The sequence below is a fragment of the Panthera uncia genome, chromosome B1 (genome assembly GCF_023721935.1).
Source record: "Panthera uncia isolate 11264 chromosome B1, Puncia_PCG_1.0, whole genome shotgun sequence".
NCBI classification, from domain to species: domain Eukaryota; kingdom Metazoa; phylum Chordata; class Mammalia; order Carnivora; family Felidae; genus Panthera; species Panthera uncia.
Genome location: NC_064811.1, coordinates 70,253,596 through 70,274,928, shown reverse-complemented (window position 1 = coordinate 70,274,928; position 21,333 = coordinate 70,253,596). Strand labels below are relative to the sequence as shown.

General features: G+C 39.7%; 1 protein-coding gene across 1 annotated transcript in view; it reads left to right on the top strand.

Annotated features, from left to right (window-relative positions):
- Positions 1–4,995: 4,995 nt before the first annotated feature.
- The window catches only part of KLHL8 (kelch like family member 8), a 57,394-nt gene continuing 41,056 nt past the window's right edge, over positions 4,996–21,333 (top strand). Inside the window, exon 1 of the mRNA XM_049630844.1 lies at positions 4,996–5,245. The gene's annotated coding sequence lies outside the window, so the exon portion shown is untranslated. The remainder of the gene's footprint in view (positions 5,246–21,333) is intronic.

Genomic DNA, 21,333 nt, shown 5'->3' with positions numbered 1-21,333 from the left:
CAGCTCCATTTTGTTTATCACATAGAGATATTATTCTTTTTGCGACTGGAAATTCACACTCCTCAAGGCCTATAGTGAGACTGTTCGGTGGTTCAATGGTCATCAAGGACTCAGGCTCCTCTGTCATTTGCCATCCTATTCATAACTCAAATAACTTCTTGGTCCAAGATGGCTGCTAGAACTCAAGCTATTACTACACTTGATCTTACCCAAAAGGCCGAGAAGGTATTACTTCCAGGAAGAGAGAAGATGAGAGGATCTTCCCAGCTGAATCAATTCCCTTTAAGCAGCCATCCCCAAACCTCCATGCAATGCTTTTATCTAATGCTTAGAACTTACTTTGTCAGAGAGGCTGAAAGATAATTTGTTAGCTAGGTACATAGCCACCCCTCAAGAAACTGGGGTTCTTTTATTAACAAAGAAGGCAAGAAGATATTGTTTAAGCAACTAGCAGTATCTGCCATGCTGCATTTAATTTAATTAAACTAATATTTCAAAAAATAGACTTTTTGGAGATAGGTTCTATTATAAGAATGTGAAGATGTTATCAGAAACCTAATGTAATATAGATCTAAATCTTAATGAAACGAGTACTTTTCCTTTTTTTAAAGTTTTTATTTATTAATTTTTTTTTACTTATCTCTACACCTAATGTGGGGCTCAAACTCATGACCCCAAGATCAAGAGGCAAATGTTCCTTCCATTGAGCCCGCCAGGTGCCCTGAAACAAGTACTTTGCATACAGATCACACATTTGGAATACATGTTGGAATTGAAACACAATTGCATTTGTTACACTGTGTCAGTTTCTACCATATATATGGATACAATTTTGCTCAGGAGTGTATTGCACATATTTCAAACATAGATATTGGAAAACAGAATTTCTCTAAATTTGTTTTTCTGATGACTAAAGTCACAATACTTATAGAGGGGGTAGGGATGGAGGCAAATTGCTCTCATCCTGTGACTTCATGGATTGCTCTAGAGAGCCAAATATATAGCCTGAAAGCTCAAACATGTCTAGGCAAGTTCACAGGAAATTGACTTGGGCAGGATGGAGTAGCAAAAGTGAAATGTTAAAAATGAGGGGAACGTGGATTAAATTATAAATTGTAAAAACTCACAAACACAAGTAATTTTCAAAAGAAAAAGTTAGTACACAAATTGAACCAGCAATGGCCATACCAAAGATGCTTTCTGTTTTAGCTCCATCCATTGACCCAGACTACCCAAAAAACTTATTACTGTAAACAAGAACTATGTATCTACTGTGTAAATATATCCTCAAGTAATGTTCTCTAGCCCAGAGTTTCCCCCACTCCTTTCACTCTTTTTTTTTTTTAACTCAAATTCTGTCTTACAGAGATATTCTGAAGCCACCAGTAGGAATTAGCTATCATCCTTTAGAAAGCAGAGTTGAATAGTTGAAACAAGGCCTTAGAGTCTGCAAGCCTTAAATATTTACTATTTGGCCCTTTTCTGAATATATTTACTCAATTCTCCTTTACTTCACAAAGTAAAGTAGTAAAGTAAATATCACAAAGTAAAGTAGTAAAGTAAATATCAAAGTAAAGTTGATATGGATTCATTTATTGTCTGAGTGTTTATTAAACAGCTACCATAAATCAAGTACTATGCTCCTACTTTCTATTTAAGCATCCTTGGGATGAATGAAAGAGGTAGATAACTAATTAAAATGCTCACCGGTAAGTGTTACATTTGGGGCAAAAATAGGTTACAATGTGAGCATATATGTAAGAAACTAACCCAGAATTGAGGAGAGGGGACTGTAACCAGGGAAGACTTCCTCATGAAAATAGTATCTAAGTTGATATTGGATGATGAGTGGAAGTTAGCCAGGCAAAGAGGGAGAAGGCACAGGAATTACAAAGGCCCAGAGAGAAATTAAGGAAATGCAAATATTTCAGAGACTAGAATGGAAAAAGGTTAGCGAAGGTTTAGAGATACCCATGTCTGATTATTGGCAAGGGTAACGAAGGTTAGAACTGTCATAAATTAAAATAGCATAAGCTGGGCTGCAGGGTGAAGGCCAGAAAACGTAGCCATCAGTGTGTTGTGGGGGAGAAGTCAGGAAATGACAGTTAAGGGAAGTTAACGCACCACAGTAGAGTTTGGCTGTGAAAGAGGTGATAAGATGGGGTGGAGGAATGGTAAGAAAGTGCAGTCCAGTGACTCTGTAGGACTTGGACGGGCGAGGTGGTGCTGCATAGTGGTGCTCAGGCTACCAGTGTGGAGCCTGACCTGGGTCCTTAAATCCAGGAAATCAGAGATCATTATCTGAGCTGAAGCCAAGAGTCGGATACTTAATGACTGAGCCACACAGTCGCCCCTAACAAGGTTTGTTCATATAGCTTTCTCCATCCTAAATTCCATTTCTGGTGATTAAAATGTCTTCTTTCCTCCCGGTACAGGGAAGGCACCTTTCACATGGTAGTTTTATGAACTCTTTCAGGGAAGAAAGGTGAGAGGGTGAAGCGCAGAGTGACCTTCCTCCTTCTGCCATTTTTCTCAAATTCCTTTAGCTTTATTCCATATGCTAACGTGCCATATTCTGGGATAGCATGTCTTGAACCCCCTCAAAGGTATATCTTGTTTTGTGAGATATATATATTTTTAAAATAATTGAGAGCACTGCTGTGGATATATTATTTTTTAGGGAACGACTCTCTCCCCCCCTACTCCTAGTTTATTGACATTTGGTTTGAGAATTTAATTTAATTTTCAGGTTTTTTGTGTGATTCTCCTCTCCCAATGAAAAATTCTAGATTGGTCTACTTTATGTGTTCCCCACTCCCCTTGTCACTCTATGCATACCTTTTTATTTCTCTGTTCGTTTTCTGTTTCCTCCACTAGATCTCAGGTCTCCAGGAGTGCAGGGACTATTTAGTTTTGTTCACTGTGTATTTCCCATTTCCTGGCTCGGTGCCTGGCAAATAGTAAATGCTCAATAAATATTTTTGAATAAATAAATGATGAGTATTGAAATTTTGTGTATATTTCTTTGATGTAGTTAGTGACTACAGGTAGTATATTGCTTTGTATATTCAGCAGAGAAAAAAGCAGCTCTACTGTATAAGCATTTTTTATTTCATTTTTCTTTTAAGTAAGCTCTAAGTCTAACAGGGGTCTTGAACTCATGATCCTGTGATCAAGAGTCACATGCTCTACCAACTAAGCCAGCCAGGCCCCCTCTATGAGATTTTTTAGGAGACATAGTACACCTGATTTAAAAAAAAAGTTCTAATTACAGAAAAAAATTCTATTAGAACACAGTTTTATTTATTTATTAAAAACATTTTTTAAAGTTTATTTTTGAGAGAGAGAGAGAGAGAGAGAGCAAGAGCCAGCAGTGGAGGGGCAGAGAGAGGGAGACACAGAAACCAAAGCAGGCTCTAGGCTCCCAGCTATCAGCACGGAGCCCAATGCAAGGTTGGAACCCATGAACCATGAGATCATGACCTGAGTGGAAGTGAGACACTTCCAGTGACCCACCCAGATGTCCCGGTTTTATTAAATATATATTGTATTACATCATGCTTCCAGACAAATTTTATAATTGTGTGTGTGTGCACACTTTGTTTTTTTTATGTATTTATGCATTTATTTATTTATTCATGTGTATGCGTGAGAGAGAGAGAGAGAGAGAGAGAGAGAGAGAGACTCTGTGTGTGAGCAGGGAGGGAGCAGAGAGAATCTCAATCAGGTTCCACACTGTCAACAGAGAGCCTCAGGCATGACATCAAATGTGGTTTGCTTAACTCACTGAGCTGGAGCTCTGTGTGTGTACACTTTAAAACGGGTCTTGCTCTATTTTTCTAAGGGCATTGACATTAAATTTGTAAAATACAATGCTCTGAAGAGAAATATTTTGAAATCTTAAGGATTATTTATTTCAATTTCTGTTATGTAAAAAAAGTGATTTTTTTTTCTGGAAATGAAATTTCAGATTCAAGTAGTCATTTTTGGGTTTTTACCTAACATGATATTTTTTTATTTAAAAAAAAAATTTTTTTTTTTAACGTTTATTTATTTTTGAGACAGAGAGAGACAGAGCATGAACGGGGGAGGGGCAGAGAGAGAGGGAGACACAGAATCGGAAGCAGGCTCCAGGCTCTGAGCCATCAGCCCAGAGCCTGACGCGGGGCTCGAACTCACAGACCGCGAGATCGTGACCTGAGCTGAAGTCGGTCGCTTAACCGACTAAGCCACCCAGGCGCCCCAACATGATATTTTTTTAAAAAGCTCTTTTTCCAGCAAACCTATGTGTCAATATAAACCTATGTGTTAATATTCATAAATGTACCTAGAGTTAAATTTATTCTGAAATATATTTCTGGGGTTGTAAAAGCTTGAGGTTGTCTAACAAAAGACATATTAGGAAAATATACTTAAACATTTTTTTCTTTGCTCTCTCTTAATCTCCCACCTCTACATTCCATTGACTTTATGGAAAAATTGTTTTCTTTCAACATCATTTTTACTTGCAATGGTTTTTGGCAGCGTGTGCTTAGGTCAGTTAACTGCTTAAGTTTACAAACTGTGGGTCTATATTTATAAACACAAGCTGCTGTGTATATCCTCTGCAGAAAGCGTGGAGAAACTGTCATAGGAATAAAAACGGAAGTCCTCCCGCTCCCCCACCTTTTTTAAAAAAAGAGGTATAAACCCCAAGAATACCCAACGCATAGGAGGGGAGTTGGTGGATGTAAAAAGAAACTGAATTTTGCACGGCCATGGAAATGTAAGCAGTGGATAACTCCAGAATTATTTATGCGGTGTCCTATCTCGATCTGTTTTGAGGACGTCCCTTAGGCCCTGGTCAACCTTCCCCTGCCTCCCGGCAGCACCGCATCAACAGTCCCCTAGAGCCTCCAGCCGCTTGTGAGCGAGAGGGGGCGGGGAGGACGCGGTGGGGGGCGGGCACCCGGCGGAGGTAACCATAAACCACACCTCCCAGAGTGCTGTGCGCGGGCCTCGGCGCGCGCTTCTCTCGCCGCGCCAGAGGCCGCCGTTCTCGGGGCTGAGCCGAGAGGAAGCCCGGCGCTTGCCGGGGCTCTACGGGGCCGCGCAGGAGGGCGCGCGTCCGTCGGGTGCTCGCGCGGGTCTAGTGCGGCGCCGCTAGGTGCTGCGGGGAGACGCTGGGTTGCGGTAGCCTGGTTGCGGGTCTGCAGCTTTAGCGAGGCCGGGAGGAACCGAGCGGGGGGACAAGCGGAGGACCGAGGTAACTGCTCTTCTTCCCCCCTCATTCCTCTCTTCCTTTGTGCGGTGCTGTGGGTTCACGCCGAGCCCTCCTTTAACCCAACCCTAAATATCGTTACGCCGCTCGAGCTTTCGCTTCTGGCTCCGGGATACTCCAGCCCTACCAGGCAGTAACTAAAACTCCACAGCTGAGAGGGTTTGGGGCCCATTAAACCGCTGCACGTTTTCTGTCGCTCCGGTTGGCGGGAGGAACGGGGTCGCATTTCCTCGAGGAGATCCCCAGCCTCTGGCTCTGTCATCCCCGTCGGTGGCCCCTTGGCTGTCTCCTCTCGGTCTTTCGAAGAAGAGACGGACAGGCAGGTGCTTGGTGGCGTGCAAGGAATGAACAGTAGCGGTGCGGCCGGCCGGGTTCGCGGCCCAGGGAGGGCGGCCGGCCTGTGGGTGCGCGGCAGGTGGGCTGTCTCCTGGCCCTGCGGCGTGGGGACTCGCAGCCCGCCGGGGACTGGCTCGCCGGAGGGGCTCGCTGCCCGTTGGGACTTGCTGGTACCGGGGGTTTGCTGCTCGCGTCAGATGTCCCTTCCGCGGGAGTAGAGATCCTAATGGAAGAGTGCCTCCTGGTGTGACACCAGTAACCAAAGCCCCTTTCCGAACACGCAGCCGCTCCGTGGAGTTTGTTTTACTGCTCCACAACCAGCTCTTTCTTCCTTCCACTCACTTCTGGGCTTAGTTAACTTGCTGATTTCTTCAGGGAGGGCGATTTGTCTACATAGTTGGGAGTTTTCTAGTCCTAGTTTTCAAATCCTTTACTGGATTTGCACAGTCGTAGCGTTTGCGCTCCTGGGTGTGAAAAGCATTTTACGTATTTTCCCACTTGGCAGTGTTGAATCCGATGACTTTACGTAGGAAATTGAACCTTTCTCAGTAATTCCCTTTTATCCGTTTTAATAGCATAACTGTTTTTGGCCCTTTACCCTATGCTAATGTTACCGCCTTGGGAGGATACTTTGGGGAAAGCGTCTTGAAAAACCTGGGTTGACGATAGTAGTTTATCTGCTGGTTGCACTTTTTCATTATTTTTGTTTTCTGTAAGTTGATAATTGACGTTTGCTGTTCTTTATTCTCACTTTATGAGGAAACCCTTTCTCCACCTCCCTTGAATCCTGACCCTGGCAGAGGGTGGTCTTGGGAGAACAGGAGGACCTCTGCTTGGCGGTGGCTTTTTTCATTGGCTGCTGCTTTTCCTTTTCCTTCCTGAACTACAACTTTCAGTCCCTTTGTATATTGCCTTTTAAAATATCAAATAATAGGAACATAAATATAAAAAGGAATCTTAAGATAACTGTACTCACATATGCACTGTTTCGTATTAACATTTAAAACATTCTTTTAGTATTTGATAAGATTATTATTACTGTGGTTTTTTTTTAATGATAATATATTCTGTAATAATTGCACATTCTGTATTCTGGCAGGAAACTTAATTCACAGTCGGGGTAATTTTTAGAAAACAGTATTTCCTCATTTGTTAAGAAAGCCAGGTAAATTTTGACACACCCACCGACTCCTTTTTCAAAACAGAGTTTATATTTAGGGCAGTTTTAGGTTCATAGCAAAATTAAGTAAGGTACAGATTTCCCATATACCTTCTGCCTCCATATGCTCCTGCCCTGCTCCACATATATACAGCCTCCCTCACTATCAAAATTGCCACGTGGGAATTGTAGTTTTGTTAGAAAAGATGAATCTACATTGACAGATCATTATCACCCAAAGTCTGTAGTTTAGATAGGGTTCACTCTTGATGTTGTATATTCTATGGGGTTTAGACAAATAACACTTTTTTTTTTTTTTTAGAGAACTTTTAATTAAGAGTTGTAGAGAATGGAAATGAGTATTGTTATTGAAAAAAGATTACAAGGGTGGGCGCCTGGGTGGCTTGTGGGTTAAACGTGGGACTCTCTTGATCTTGATCTTGGCTCAGGTCATGGTCTTGCAAGTTGGTGGGATGGACCCCAACATGGGGCTCAGAGTTGACTTTGAAGAAGTCTGCTTGGGATTCTCTCCCCATGTCTCTGCTCCTCCCCTGCTTACACACACACACACACTCTCTAAATAAATACCCCCCCCCCAAAAAAAAAGATTACAAGATATTTTGAACATCCTAAAAATTAATTTCAGTTAGTTTTTGTGTTTTAAAAAAATTGGGTGTTTAAACTTTTGGTTTCTTATGTTTAAATTTTCAACAAAGTTATTTATTTGTTTTTGTATATTAAGAATTAAAGAGATGAATGAGAAGAAATTCTTCATAGAATAACAAAAATAATCATTATTTTCTTAGCTGTAAAAGGGGTATAAAATGTTGTTATAATGTGAAATCATTTTATAAACTGTCATAATACACTAATGTTTATTGATATCATTAGTTAGATGCTGTATTTTGAAATTCTGCCAATTCATCATATTTTCAGGTGAATACGGCTTAATACCATCAAACTTTTTTTTTGTTTGTTTGGCAGAACATGAGTTTATTGTCTGGTTATGAATGATTTAGTTTGATGAGTCAGAGATAAAATTATGGAAGAGAGTCAAAAATGCCTTGGGAAAATTTCTACTTCATCTCTCTGGTTCTTAACCTAGATCTATGAGGGTGTCCATAAATAGTCTTCCCAGAGTCTGTGAACTCTGTGTATCTGTACTTTCTGGGGAAAAGACCCCTAGCTTTCAGTAGATGTTCAAAAGGTGTTCATGCCCCCCCCCTGCCAAAGGTTTTAAGAACTATTAGGATCGGTTATCTAGGCAGGCTTGTTTGCTAAACATTTTGTAGATTATTTTTAATATTAGGTTTTTAAAATTTTTTTTAAGAAAGGTAATCTTTGAAGCACCATGAGTGCCTGTTTTTCTTCCAGAACTAGTAGTTGATATTAATGATATACTATGTTCATATAAATAATAGTGCTGCTTCTTATATATGGAGATTACACCACTAATTGGTCCATTGTTGTTAGGCAGATACTGCCCATTCCTCTCTTCCCTTAATGTTTATTATTTATTTTTGAAAGAGAGAGAGAGGGGGGCGCCTGGGTGGCTCAGTGGGTTGAGTGTCCAGCTTCGGCTCAGGTCATGATCTCACAGTTCGTGGGTTCGAACCCTGCATCAGGCTCTGTGCTGACTGCTTGCTCAGAGCCTGGAGCCTGCTTCAGATTCTGTGTCTCCTTCTGTCTCTGCCCCTCCCCCACTCACGCTTTGTCTCACTCTGTTTCTCAAAAATAAATAAATGTAAAAAAAAAAATTAAAAAAAAAGAGAGAGAGAGAGAGACAGCACGAGCAGGGGAGAGGCAGAGAGAGAGGGAGACACAGAATCCAAAGCAGGCTCCAGGCTCTAGGCTCTGAGCTGTCAGCACAGAGCCAGACACAGGGCTTGGAATCCATGAACCGTGAGATCATGATTTAAGCTGAAGTTGGAACCTTAATGGACTGAGCCGCCTAGGCGCCCCTCCCCTCCACTCTTGATGGACAATAGAATAGGTCCCAAGGAATGACACCCAAATACAATCCAGCATGTTAGAATCTTATTTTGAAATGCTTAAAGATAATTTGATTTCCTTATTTTAAAATTTGAACATTTTTTCTTTTCTCTACAGAACACCAAATGCTAAAGAAAATTAAGTATTTTGTTTTCCAAACTACATATTTGTTGTTATGTGATATTTCTTCTTGTATAGCACGGAGTGTAAAGTTTTATTAAATCCTAATTGATGGTTGTTTTGACTTACGGTGTTGCTGGTTTGGAAAGAATTTGGGTATGATTTTTCAAGAAATTGACCACCTGCTTATATAAATTAGATTATAATTTATAATTTTAGTTTATAACATTTAAAATTAATCTTATTTGCATTTGGGGAATTTTAGAGTTAGGTTAGAGTTCTAAGTTTGGGTTCATTCTTATAATAGAGTTTAGAAGTAAGCTATATCAAACTGCCCTATTTTTCTTTTTAGTATTAGGTTGCTGGGCTCTGAGGCTTTACGGTGTGAAGCCAACTTCTGTTTCTGGATCAGTTTCGAGTAGCATTCACAAGGCCTGAAGAGTAGGAAGTGAGTTAAGTGTTGCAGCACAAACTTAATAACAAATGTATGCAGCAGAGTAATATCTTTTTGTCTTTTTCCTTGAGATATTTTTTACTTTTCCTTTTGATATTGGTATTTTCATATGAATTGGAAAGCTTTTCGAAGTTCAGGTTCTAAGTCAATTCTTGGGAATTTATAGAGTAGTGTAACAGAACTGTGTTTGACTCACCAGGTTTGCTTCTTAATAAAATTAATCTGAGAGGTTTAGATAATCTCAAAGATCAATTAGAGGTGGATACTAGCATTTGCATAGTACTTTGCATGTACAAGGTAAGTCACTATGGTGCATCTTTAGTTATTTTAATGCAGAGGATTGCTTATTACTTTAATAATGAAAGTTTGAGTTAAATTAATTGGATCTAAAACAAAGGGGGATCATTTCAGTAAAAATTTTACCTATGGAAAAACTATCATTTTAAGATCAGTGATTTTATGTGTATTCTCTTATCTTTGAACTTTAAAAAATTGAAAAACATTTCCTGTATGGGGAGATAATTATTAAATTTTTTTTTTAACGTTTATTTGTTTTTGAGACAGAGAGAGACAGAGCATGAACAGGGGAGGGGCAGAGAGAGAGGGAGACACAGAATCAGAAGCAGGCTCCAGGCTCTGAGCCATCAGCCCAGAGCCCGACGCGGGGCTCGAACTCACAGACCGTGAGATCATGACCTGAGCTGAAGTGGGACGCTTAACCGACTGAGCCACCCAGGCGCCCCGGGGGGATAATTATTAATACCCCATTTTAGTTCTTATAATTTATATATACCATACAAAGATATAGTTAACGTCATCTTTGGCCTTGTGGTAAGACTTTTGGCTTTGTAGTCAGGCAAGCCTATGTTGAGTCCTTGGCATTGCCACTTAATAGCTTTGTGAACTTGGGTAGCTTTCTTAGCTTCTCTGAACTTCTTTATCCACAACTGTCAGGTAGGAATAATACCTCTTTGGGTTGTCCCAAGGATTGAAATGAACAAATGTTACATATCTAGCTCAAATAATAGCAGTTACTTGTATAGTTTATGTGCTAGACAGTTTATTAACTCATTTAATTCTTGTAACAGTCCTGTAAAGTTGGTACTGTTGTTTTCCACATTTTTACAGATGAAGAAACTGAGGCTAATGAAAAGTTATATAACTTAACCAAGGTCATACAGCTAGTAAGTAGATAGTAAGCACTCAAAGCTGACTGTTGTCATTGAAAGAACAACAACAATAAGGAAGACTTAGGCTAATATAACCAGTCCTTATCTTTTTCTGTAATGAAAAATGCATCTGCATGTAAATTATTATAAAGCATATTTTATTTGTTGGAAAAGATGTTGATTGGAGTATTGTGTTCCTGACTAAGGACTCGGGATCACATAATTTATAAAAGCAATAATGTTCATTTACTGAATGCCTATTGTAAACTAGATACAGGGTTAAACATTTTATATATTATTACTTCATTTAAACTTCACAACAAACTTAAAGCTGAGGTTCAGAGTGATTTTATTTTATTTAAAAAAAATTGTTTTTAATGTTTATTTCTGAGACAGAGAGAGACAGAGCACGAGTGGGGAGGGGCAGAGAGAGAGGAGGACACAGAATCTGAAGCAGGCTCCAGGCTCTGAGCTGTCAGCACAGAGCCTGACGCAGGGCTTGAACTCACAGACTGCGAGATCATGACCTGAGCCGAAGTCGGATGCTCAACTGACTGAGCCACCCTGGCACCCCCAGAGTGATTTTAAGTGATGTGCCCAAGGCTAACAGCTAACAGAGAATCCCAAACTGATCGTAAGGTCTGCTATTAATCATTAGTTTATGTGCCTTGTGTTAGCTATTGCTAACAGATTTTTCTAAAAATCTAAGCAACAGCTTAAGGAATTTCAAATACAAGAAAAGTACTCTCATAGTTTAGAAATAAACAGTGATTACCTAAAACTAGGGTCTTAGAGGCCAAACTCAGCTTATTCTCACTTTTGTAAATAAAGTTTTATTGGAACACAGCCACACTTAGTTCCCTTATGTATTGTCTCGTGATGCTTTCATACTGTAATGGCATACTTGAGTGGTCATGAAAGAGACCGTATGGGCCACAAAGCCTAAAATATTGACTGTTGGGTCCTTTATGGAAAAAGATTGATGATCTGTGACCTGCCCAATCCTGTTCTTTTTATAAATGAAGAAACTGAGACTTGGGGAGATTAGGTAACTTACCCAAAATGTAGCTAGTTAAAATCCAGTTATACTGATTAACTCACTGTTACTTCTGCTATATCATGCTACCTCTTTTTCTTTTTCTTTTTCTTTTTTAAAGTTTTAACTTATTTATTCATTTAAGTAATCTCTCTACCCAACATGGGGCTCGAACTCACAACCCTGAGATCAGGAATCACATGTTCTTCTGACTGAGCCAGCCAGGTGCCCCATGCTACCTCTTTTTAAGTTCTAAAAACAACTGTACCTTATGGTCATTATATGAGGGACTGTAAAGCATTGTAAAATGTTTATGACCTATAAGAATATTTCTTTTTAAAGTTTATTTATTTTTGAGATTGAGAGAGAGAGTGCAGGGAAGGGACAGAGAGAGAGGGGGAGAGAGAATCTCAGGCAGACTCCACACTGTCAGTGTGGAGCCTGATGCAGGGCTCGAACCCACAAACTGTGAGATATGATCTGAGCTGAAATCAAGAGTTGGATGTTTAACCAGCTGAGCCACCCAGGTGCCCTGACCCATAAGAATATTTAACCTAGTTAAAACAGGCATGCTAGCTGTGATAGTAAGTATTTAGTCATTTCTTTTTTATTCTTAAAATTTGAAGAAATTTTGGGAATATGCTTTGTATGTCCCATGCCATAAATTTCTGTGGCCCACTTTCAACTTATGTTTCCTTATTTTCCTTCACAGATTTTTCTATAGTAAATAGAAATTTTTGTAATCATTCCTTAATTGATTCCGAAACAGCAATTGCAGTTGGAACCTATCTTGTAGCTGGAAATCTATCACATCTCCATATTTACAAAATAGAGATTGTACATCTTGCATCCAGTTTTCTTTCCATTTACCTTTACATTATCCATGGAATCTTTCCCTCCCTTCCTTCCTTCCTTCCTTCCTTCCTTCCTTCCTTCCTTCCTTCCTTCTTCATGTCCAGCACATAGCCCAGTGCAAGGCTTGAACTCATGACCCTGAGATCAAGACCTGAGTTGAGATCAAGAGTTGGATGTTTAACTGACTGAGCCTCCTGAGCACCCGTATCCATGGAATTAAAAAAACACATTTTTAAAAATCTTTATTTATTTTTGAGGGGGGGGGGACAGAGTGTGAGCGGGGTAGGGGTAGGGAGAGAGGGGGACACAGAATCTAAAGCAGATTCCAGGCTCTGAGCTGTCACCACAAAGCCCCACGCAGGGCTCGAACTCACGAACCATGAGATCATGACCTGAGCTGAGGTTGAACGCCCAACTGACTGAGTCACCAAGATGCCCCTGGAATTTTTCTTTTTTTAATGTTTATTTATTTTTGAGAAAGAGAGTGTGAGCTGGGGAGGGACAGAGACAGGGACAGAGGATCCGAATCAGGCTCTGCTGATAGCAGACAGCCCAATATGGGGCTCGAACCCACAAACAACGAGATCATGTCCTGAGCTGAAGATAGATTTAACTAACTGAGCTACCCAGGCTCCCCTCCATGGAATTTTTTAAGCATTGAGTTGATATGATCAGATTTGAATTAAGGAATGATAACTGGCAGCAGTAGGAAGGATGCACTGGTGAGAGAAGAGGCTTTGGGAGGTTGTCATCATAGCTGTGAGATGATGGGGCCTGTGACTAAAGTGGTGTTGCTGGAGAAGAAGGGCCAACATTATATGAGAGAAATTGAGGAAACATAATGTATGAAACTTGGTTATAATTAGGTAGAGTGGAGTGGGAACTTTGAATGCATGGGAGCTTTCGCATTCAGTGGGGAACCTTGATCATCTGAGATAGTTTGTGTTCTCCCTTAATATCCAGTATGTCTCTTTACTGTTGACTTTACTACATTATTTTTATCATCTGTTTTTGTCCCATCTGGATAATTCAGGCTCATTAATGGTAGGAATTATGTCATGTCTTATCCTTTTTCAAGGGGGACTTATTTTAGATAACTTTTTAAAAGGTTAGATTACTTTTGTGCATATGTTTTTTAAAAGTTTTTTATTTAGTTTGAGAAAGAGCATGTGTGAGAGTATGAGCAGGGAGGGGCAGAGAGGAAGACGGAGAGAGCGAGAATTGCAAGTAGGCTCTGCATCCAGCTCAGCATGGGAGCCCAATGTGGGGCTCTATCTCACAACTGTGAGATCATGACCTGAGCTGAAATCAAGAGTCAGGTGCTTAAGCGACTGAGCCACCCAGGTGCTGCCAGACTCACCTTGAATAGCACTGCTGTAAAGCACTTGGTTGTTGCTTTTCATATTCATCTTTGAATTTCCATAACCTACAATATAACATGTGACTGGTTGACGAAATGAATAGGTTTCAAGGCAAATAAATGGTGTTTCCCCTTAACACTGATGATATTTCCATTTTTATTGCAATTCCTTGAAATGTGATTTTAAAACCATGTGACTTGCATACACAGTATCTATATATATGTGTGTGTGTGTGTATGTTGGTTCCTGTGCTCACCTTGTGAAAGTAAAAGGAAGTTTCCAAACTCCTAGAAGACTGATTCTTGTATAGCCAGGATAACAATTAGTCACTTGAACCAGTTTTAAACCTGCTTACTGAATACATGACAGTTCTTTGGAATTGTTTTTAAGTCACTGTGATCAATCAATAACAACCTACCTTACTGAACAGGATTTTGCAAGCCAGCTAGTCAGTGGTAGCCCTTTTAGTAGCACTGCTTCTAAGCCTCTAAAAGTCCACCAATCCCTGAACTCCAGATTTCCTCCTAAACCCTATATAAGATTAGCAATCTGCTCTACTCAGGTCTGTGCCTGACCAACATAGCTCTCCCTAAGTAAGTAATTATTATCTAGCTTTGTGTTCTTTATTTTGATTGGCTATTGAGTGAGAAACATCTTTTCACAGTCAGAAACAAATTATTGGTAAATTTATTTTTTGGTAGGCTTTATATTTTTATTCAGATTGTCATTTATTAATTTAAGTAAACCCTGTGACCCCTATGACCTTCTTAAAACAATTTCTTTTAAAGCTTATTTATTTATTTTAAGAGAGACAGAGACTATGAGCAGGGAAGGGGCAGAGAGAGAGAGAGAGAGAGAATCCCAAGCAGGCTCTGTGCTGGCATCATTCGATGTGGGGCTCAAACTCATGAACCACGAGATCTTGACCTTAGTGTAAACCAAGAGTCGGATGCTCAACTGACTGAGCCACCCAGGCGCCCTACTCCTGTGACATTCTTAAACAAAACTAGTAATAGAGTCCCTACTTAAGAGAGAGTTCATACACATTGCTCACATACTTAGGTAAAAATTCAAGTTTTTAAAAAATATTTTTGTTTCTTTTACTACTTTATATTAGACTTTCTGACTATTATGACTATAATAAATTTTGTTATCCAGTTCAAATAAGGGGGGGATGATTATGATAGTGAAACAATACTAGATAGCTTTCTTAATAAAACAGACCCCAAAAGAGGAACATCTTACAAAGTATTCAGTGTAGTAAAAACGTTGATCATAGACTCTGGAAATGACATTAGTATTTAACGAGCAGACTTTGATAACAATTGTATCTAATATGTGGTAATGCTAAGAAAAGCATTTTTTAAAGAAAAACATTTTTTTAAGTCACAGTAGTTAATTGTTAGGAGTCATGTGTACCTTGACCAAGTAGTAACAATTGAAACTGTAATCCAGTTTGTCAAAGCAGGGGCTTCTCTTTTAATTATTGGTTCAATATATTTTCTTTTGGACTGTTTTTTTTATTAAATATAATTTATTGTCAAATTGGTTTCCATACAACACCCAGTGCTCATCCCAAACAGGTGCCTACCTCAATGCCCATCACCCACTTTCCCCTTTCCCCCACCCGCATCAACTCTCAGTTTGTTCTTTGTACTTAAGAGTCTCTTATGGTTTGCCTCCCTCCCTCTCTGTAACTTTTTCCCTCCGCTTCCCCTCCCCTCTGGTCTTCTGTTAAGTTTCTCAGGATCCACATATGAGTGAAAACATATGGTATCTATCTTTCTCTGCCTGACTATTTCACTTAGCATAATACGTTCCAGTTCCATCCACGTTGCTACAAATGGTCAGATTTCATTCTTTCTCATTGCCAAGTAGTATTCCATTGTATATATAAACCACATCTTCTTTATCCATTTGTCAGCTGATGGACATTTAGGCTCTTTCCATAATTTGGCTGTTGTTGAAAGTGCTGCTATAAACATTGGGGTACAAGTGCCCCTATGCATCAGCACTCCTGTATCCTTTGGGTAAAGTCCTAACAATGCTATTGCTGGGTCATAGGGTAGATATATTTTTAATTTTTTGAAGAACCTCCACACTGTTTTTCAGAGTGGCTGCACCAGTTTGCATTCCCACCAACAGTGCAAGAGGGTTCCCATTTCTCCACATCCTCTCCAGCATCTATAGTCTCCTGATTTGTTCACTTTAGCCACTCTGACCGTCATGAGGTGGTATCTCAGTGTGGTTTTGATTTGTATTTCCCTGATGAGTGATGTTGAGCAACGTTTCATGTGTCTGTTGGCCATCTGGATGTCTTCTTTAGAAAAGTGTCTATTCATGTCTTCTACCCATTTCTTCACTGATTATTTGTTTTTTGGATGTGGAGTTTGGTGAGTTCTTTATAGATTTTGGATACTAGCCCTTTATCCAGTATGCCATTTGCAAGTATTTTTTCCCATTTCATCAGTTGCTTTTTAGTTTTGTTGATTCTGCAGTGCAGAAGCTTTTTGTCTTGATGAGGTCCCAATAGTTCATTTTTGCTTTTCATTCCCTTGCCTTTGGAGATGTGTCAAGTAAGAAATTGCTGTGGCTGAGGTCAGAGAGGTTTTTTCCTGCTTTCTCCTCTAGGGTTTTGATGGTTTCCTGTCTCACATTCAGGTTCTTCATCCATTTTGAGTTTATTTTTGTTAATGGTGTAAGAAAGTGATCTAGTTTCATTCTTCTGCATGTTGCTGTCCAGTTCTCCTAGCACCATTTGTTAAAGAGACTTTTTTCCATTGGATACTCCTTCCTGCTTTGTCAAAGATTAGTTGGCCATACATTTGTGGGTCCAATTCTGGGTTCTCTATTCTATCCCATTGGGCTGTGTGTGTCTGTTTTTGTGCCAATACCATACTGTCTTGATGATTACAGCTTTGTAATAGAGGCTAAAGTCTGGGATTATGATGCCTCCCACTTTGGTTTTCTTCTTCAGTATTACTTTGGCTATTCAGGGTCCTTTGTGGTTCCATACAAATTTTAGGATTGCTTGTTCTAGCTTCGAGAAGAATGCTGGTGCAATTTTGATAGGTATTGCATTGAATGTGTAGATTGCTTTGGGTAGTATTGACATTTTAACAATATTCTTTCTTTCTTTTGGACTGTTTGATTCAAAATTTAAAATCTCTATTCTTTGCGGGGCGCCTGGGTGGCTGAATTGGTTAAGCATCTGACTTCAGCTCAGGTCATGATCTCATGGCTCGTGAGTTTGAGCCCCACGTCAGGCTCTGTACTTACAGCTCAGCGCCTGGAACCTGCTTTGGATTCTGTGTCTCCCTGTTTCTCTGTCCTTCCCCCTGCCCTGCTCACGCTCTGTCTCTCTCTCAAAAATAAATAAAAATTAAAAAAATAAAAAAAAAACCCTCTATTGTTTTTGTAAATAAAAAGGAAATAATGAATATAGCCTAGGATGTAATATTTTGTATCATCTAAAATCTTCACATAACTGAATTATAAAGAGTACAAAGTACAAAGTTACTTTAAAGAAGAATGAGTCTAGGCTTTCTAGAACAGGAGCTTGTGAAGATGCCCGGGTAGGAGGATTCTAAGTGCACCTCCTCCAATGGACACACCAAGGTACAACTAAATAATGTGCAACTTACTCTGAAAATGACCTGAAGACTAACAGAAGAGCTGTTTCACAGCTGAAGACATATAGAAAAAGCCCCATTGACTAAGGTAGGGAGGGACAGAGATGTGGCTGGGAACAAAACCCCTGTACAGGGAGAGGGATCTCACAGGTCTGGAGGTCCTCCCTGGGAAGTGAAGGGATCAAGCCCCATATTGGGTACCCCACAGGAGACCTGTGCTGGGAAAATGAGCCTCAATAACATCTGGCTTTGAAAATCACCACAGCTTAACTCTAAGAGAGAGTGCTATAGGAAATGGAGACTCTGCTTAAAGGGCCCCCACACTATATCACTCTCTCTGAGACCCAGCACAGAGGCAGCACCTTGAAAAGTACCTGGCTTATATGTGGAAGAGATTTGTTGACTAATTTTAGAGCACATGCTAGAGAGGCTGAGACCTGTAGGAACTTTCTCTAGGAATAAGTGCTGGCAGGCATCATTTTTCTTGCCCTCCTTCAGCCTAACTGGCCCAAAGCTGATGGGAGCCAGTTCTGACACTCTCCATCTACCCTGTTAGTACTGCTCCCCCACCCAGCATTCTTTTGTGGATCTGACCTCAAAGCAACTCTTATCCTGCCATACCCAACAGGCAGCCTTGGTGTTCCCTTTCCCTCTAAAGCAATTGCTACCCCATCATACCCAGCAGGCAGCTCCTCCCAGTGACTCCTGCCCCAGGTGGGAGCAACCTTGCCCATCAGCACTCCTGCAACAGTTATGGCTAGGCTTCTCAACCAGCTGCACCAGGGGTTAATCCCACCCACCAGCATGCCCATAATAGCTGCATCTGGGTCATTTAGCCAGCTGTGCTAGGGGCCAGCCCTGCTCGTCAGTGTGCCCATGGTAGTTGAGGCTGGTCATTGCAGTCATCCTGGGTGGGTGCCAGCCCCATCAACCAGTGTACTTGCTGCAGTCATGGCCCAGTTACAATAAGAGGGCGCATGCAGTCCACACAGGGGATATCCCTGGAGCACCTGGTTCTGGTGACCAGGGAAGTATTGTGCTGCTGGGCTGCATAGGAAGTCCTCTACACAAGGCTGCTACTTTCAAGACCAGGAGACTTATCTGACCCATTTGACATAGAAACAGAGTCAAATGACAGGAGGAGAGAGAAGACTATGTTCCAAATAAAAGAATATGATAAAACCTCAGTAAAAGAAGTAAATGAAACAGATAAGCAACTTACTTGATAGAGAGTTGAAAGTAATCATCATAAACATGTTTGCAAGACTTGAGAGAATAGATGAACTGAGTGAGAATTTCCACAAAGAGAAAATTAAAAAAAAAATCAGACCTGAAGTATATAATAACTGAAATGAAGACTACATTAAAGGGAATCAGTAACAGATTAGAAGATGCAGAAGAATGGATCAGTGATCTGGAAGGTGAGAGAGTGGAAATCAAGCTGAACAGCAAAAAGAAAAAAACGTTTAAAAAAATCAGGATTGGTTAAGAGACTTCTGGAACAATATCATACATACTAACATTTGCATTATAGGGACCCCAGAAAGCAAAGGGAAAAAGGGGCAGAGAATTTATTTGTAGAAATGATGGCTGAAAACTTCCCTAACCTAAAGAAGGAAACAGACATCCAGGTCCAGGAAGTCCCTAGACTCGATGAATCCAAACAAATCTACACCAAGATACATACTAATTAAAATGCTAGAAATTAGAGGTGCCTGGCTGGCTCCGTTAAGCCTGTGACTTTGGCTCAGGTCATGATCTTGTAGTTCATGGGTTTGAGCCCTGTGTTGGGGCTCAGAGCCTGGAGCCTGCTTTGGATTCTGTGTCTCTCTCTCTGCCCTTTTTCTGCTTGTGTGCTCTCTCTCTCTCAAAAATAAACAAACTTTAAAAAATTATAAAATGTTAAAAATTGGAGATTCTTAAAAGTAGCAAAAGAAAAGCAACTAGTTATATACAGGGGAAACCTCCTAAGGCCATCAGTTGAGTTTTCAGCAGAAACTTTGATGACTTTAAGGGAGTGGCATGATATATTCAAAGTGCTGAAAGGAAAAAACCTATAACCAAGAATACTCTACCCAGCAAGATCATTCAGAGTTGAAGGAGAGTTAAAAGAGTTTCTCAGAAAAACAAAAGTTGGAATTCATCATCATTAAATAGAATTTACAGGAAATTTTAAAGGGACTTCGAGTGGAAAAGAAAAGGCCCAATTAGAAATTAGAAGATCATGAAAGGGAAAAATTTCACTGGTAAAGGCAAACATATAGTAAAGGTAGTAGACCAATCACTTAAAATGCTAGTATGAAGGTTAAAAGATAAAAGTATTAAAATTAGTTGTATCTACAGTAATCAAGAGATAACACAAAATTAAAAGATGTAAAATATAACATGAGCATAAAATATGGAAGGAGGAGTAAAAATGTAGTGCTTTTAGAATGGATTAAAACCTAAGTGACAAAATATACTGCCATATACAGAGAATGTTATATATGAACTTCATGGTAACCACAAAATCAAAGCCCTATAATGGTTACACAAAAGGTAAGGGATTCCAGTCATACAACTAAAGAAAGTCATCATATCACAAGGGAAGAGAGCAAAAGACTAGAACAGAGAAGAACTATAAAAACAACCAGAAAACAACGAAACAACAAGTACATACCATATCAGTAGTTACTTTAAATGTGAATGAAATAAATGTCCCATAAAAAGACATAGGGTGACTGAATGCTTAATGAATCAAGACCCATCTTGCTTAAACTCAGACCTAAAGACACATATAGACTGAAAGTGAAAGGATGCAAAAAGATACTACATGTAAAAAAAAAGACATTACCTGTAAATGGAAGTGAAAGAAAAGCTGGTGTAGCAATTCTTATATTAGACAAAATAGATTTTAAAACAAAGAGTATAATAAAAGACAGAAGGGCATTACAAAATGATAGAGGTCAATCTAGTAAGAAGATATAACAATTTTAAATATCTATGCACCCAATATATAAAGCAAATATTAACAGACATAAATGGAGAAGTTGACAGTAATACAGTAATAGTAGGGAACTTTAAAACCCCACTCATATCAGTGGACAGATCATCCAGATCAGGAAACAATGGGTTTGAACTATAAATCGGATGGTCTTAACAGATCTATATACAATATTCCATCCAAAAAGAGCAGAGTGCACATGGAACATTTTCCAAGATAGATCATGTTAGGCTGCAAAACAAGTCTCAGTACATTTAAGAAGCAAGCATCTTTTCTCATCACAACGGTATGAAACTAGAAATCAATACAAGAAAAAAAAAAACCTGGAAAAAACCACAAATATGGAAGTTGAACAACATGCTACTGAACAACTAGTGGGTCAATGAAGAAATCAAAGAGAAAATAAATACATGGAAACAAATGAGAATGGAAACACTCTGGTGTGTGGCAAAGGCTTGCCTCAAGAAACAAGAAAAATCTCAAACAATTTAACCTTATACCTAAAGGAACTAGAAAAAGAACAAAGCCCAAAATTAGTGGAAGGAAAAAGGTAACAAAGATTGGAGCAGAAATAAAATGCTCTTAAAAAATGGCAGAAATGATCAATGAAACTGAGAACTGGTTGTTTGAAAACAAAATTGATAAACCTTTAGCCAGGCTTATCAAGAAGAAAAAAAGGACTTAAATATATAAAATTAGAAATGAAAGAGAGTTACTATCAATACCACAGAAATATAACGGATTATAATAGACTACTGTGAAAAATGATATGCCAACAAATTGGACAACTTAGATGAAATGGATAAATTTCTAGAAACATAGTCTTCCAAGACTGAATTAAGAAGAAATAGGGGTGCCTGGGTGGCTCAGTCGGTTGAGCGTCTGACTTCAGCTCAGGTCACGATCTCACGGTTCGTGAGTTCGAGCCCCGCGTCAGGCTCTGGGCTGATGGCTCAGAGCCTGGAGCCTGCTTCCG